Below are 3,074 nucleotides of genomic sequence, written 5' to 3' on the forward strand. Positions count from 1 at the left end.
ATTAAGTTCATAAACACCAGCGTTCATAAACACCAGCTCGCTTACCTCTTACTTCCGAATGTTGCATCTCAACTGCCAGATTATCAAACAAAGTTTGACATTCTGCTGGAGTCTTATTCCTAATAGACCCCCCTGCATAATTATTAACTGCAGCCTTACTAGGAACTGTCAGTGCTTTATAAAAAATGTGCATCAACACTAATAAAGGCAGAGCATGATGGGGACACTGAGTTAACAAATTATTAAATCTCTCCCATGCCTCAGAAAATGACTCATCAAGTTGTTCAAATTGCATGATCTTATCCCTAAGAGCATCAGTTTTCTGAGTTGAGAAAAATTTTTCCAAAAATTTATTTTGTACCTCAGTCCATGTCGCCAGTGAACCCGGCCTCAAACCATTAAGCCATGTCCTTGCTTTTTTCTTCATAGTGTAAGGGAAGATCTTCAACCTCAAGTGCTCTTCACTAACCCCTGTAGACAAAGACATGCTAGAAACCATATTAAAAATTTCACGAATGTGACTAGGTGGATCTTCCGAACTTAGACCATGAAAAGAAGGCATCATGTTAAAGTGTATGGTCTTAAGCTCGTAGTTCCTAGTTGCCGTCGGAAGTACGATGCAAGATGGGGATTCCGGAATAGTGGGGATGTCAAGATCACCCATCGTTTCACCTGGAACTATTGCTGCCATCTTCTTGTCTTCGGTTGAGGATTCTTCGTTACTTTCACTACCTTGATTCTTGTTCCTCAACAAAATTTCAATGTCGTCTACGTAAGGTTGTAGCTCTCCTTTCAAAGAGCGTCTACCATGCATAAACCTGAAAAAATTAAAAAAAAAATTAAGTACACAATTAAACTAAACTAGTCCCCGACAATGGCGCCAAAAACTTGATGTAATATTTCTCGCAAGTGCACAAGAGTCTACCAATAGTACGGTGTATGCAAGTAAAAGGTTGATCGCACGGAGACTAGTTAATCTAATTAATGTACCTAACTTGATGAATGATTGAGATTTGGGGAAAAAGGAAGAATGATTGATGTAAATAAAATAAAATAAAAATAAAGAAGTAAAATTCAGATTTTGTATCCAATAAGAGAAGAACACTAGGGCAATGATTTCACCTAGTATCCTATCAAAGACATTCAATTAATTAACACACAATTGATGCAGTGGGCTTATGTTCATAAAGGCCATTTGATTTGAAAATAGCTAGCATATCCATTTGGTTAGCAATTAGGGCCCGGGTCCATGAACTTTAGCAAGGGAGGGCATTAGCTTCGCACGATAAAAAGGGCATAATGAAGTTTGAAGGGGAGCTTTTGGGATTGAATAGAAATTTAGTTGTTCGTACTTTTTTTCAATTTCTTGTATCTCTACCTCTTGTAAGAATTATCAATCAATACTCGGGGTTCTCCCTGTAAGTCTTGTGATCTTCTTATATCCTAGTGGTATGATCAGACTTTTGTGGGATTTTCAATATTGTTATCTCTGGATATGCAAGTGTTTGCTGGTGATTAGTTGGTTGTGGGTGCTGCTTCTATCTATGACTGGTGTCGAGGATGTGTAGTTGTAGTTCATGTTTCTAGATTTGGTCGTTACTGTCGAGTATTTGCAACACACTCTAGGTGTTCGACTAATGGTCTGACTGAAGTGCATCACAGAGGTAATTGTATGGTAAAAAAATTCTTTGTGGATGGTTAGCTGTTCAAGCAAATCAATCACACGAACTTAGCTCTGGTGCCTAAACTCAAAAGGGCTCAGAAGGTCTCCCAAGTCTAGCCTATAAGTTTGTGTAATGTCAGCATAAAATTATCTCAAAAATCCTTTCAGTGAGATTCAAGAAGGTTCAGCTCATCCTTATAGGTCCCCATCAATCAGCTTTCCTCCGAGAAAGAGACATTTATGACAACATTATTCTGACTCAAGAAGCTTTTCAGTCGATGGAGACGCGGAAAGGCAGAATCGGTTCGGTGATTTTAGAGCTTGACATGGAGAAAGCTTATGATAGAGTGGAATGGTAATTCCTAATTAAAATCCTGACTAGATTTGGTTTTGGTGAAACTTTTTTCAATCTCATCAAACGATGCATCACAACAGTATCCTATTCTATACTTCTAAATGGGGTTCCGCATGGGAAATTCCACGTATCTAGAGGCCTCAGACAAGGTGACCCTCAATCACAATTCTTGTTCATATTGTGCTCAGAAATCCTTTCCAGATTAATCTTGAAAAGTCTGAAGCAAAAGGCAATATCAGAGGTCTTAAGCTACACAAAGCAGGCACTTCTATTTCTCACATCTTATTTGCAGATGATACACTACTAATGGGCACATCAAAATTTTTAGAAATGCAAGCCTTCAAGGATTGTCTGACAAAGTATATGGACTTGTCAGGACAAAAGATTAATGTGGAAAAGTTTGTTATTTTCTTCAGCTCTAATACATCGATTAGTGACAGACAAAAGATCAATCACTATAAAGTTAATCCCTCAAAAGCCACGTACCTTGGCCTCCCATTAAATTTCCAAGGTAGGCATAGTGGGGCCTTGAATTCAATCATTGAAAGGGTATCAAACAAGGTTTCAGGTTGGAGCATAGCAGAACTCATGACAGATAATCCTAAAAGATGGGATATTGTTAAATTGCGGCAGTTGTTTGATCAAGAGACAGTTTAAAACATCATGGCTATCCCTATAACTCAATGGCCTATGGTTGATAAACAAATTTGGGCTCTATCCAAGAATGGTAAATTCTCTATCAAATCTACCTTTCATGTTATCCGTGAGCATCACCCGCAGGTCAACATTTCTTTATCCAATAAGGATTGGAATAAACTATGGAGCCTTCAAATTCAAAATAGATTGAAATTTCTATTATGGAGGATTATACATCGAGAGTATAAACCATGTTTTCCTAAGCTGTCTAGTGTCTCAAAATTTATGGAGTCAATCTCCATGGACTATTGATACAGGATTACCAACCCTCCCTCCAGTTATAACTTGGAGTAGGATGATTATGGATCCTGAAAACTATTGTCCTATTCCTTCTCAGGATAGCCATCACTTCCAGTTATT

General features: G+C 38.0%; 1 non-coding gene across 1 annotated transcript; it reads left to right on the forward strand.

Annotated features, from left to right (window-relative positions):
- The first annotated feature begins 210 nt into the window (after positions 1–210).
- Positions 211–313, forward strand: LOC120013981. The gene has a single exon (XR_005471517.1). It is a non-coding gene; the product is annotated as a small nucleolar RNA R71 (small nucleolar RNA).
- The last annotated feature ends 2,761 nt before the right edge of the window (positions 314–3,074 follow it).

This window comes from Tripterygium wilfordii, chromosome 13, assembly GCF_013401445.1.
Source record: "Tripterygium wilfordii isolate XIE 37 chromosome 13, ASM1340144v1, whole genome shotgun sequence".
In the NCBI taxonomy this organism is placed as follows: domain Eukaryota; kingdom Viridiplantae; phylum Streptophyta; class Magnoliopsida; order Celastrales; family Celastraceae; genus Tripterygium; species Tripterygium wilfordii.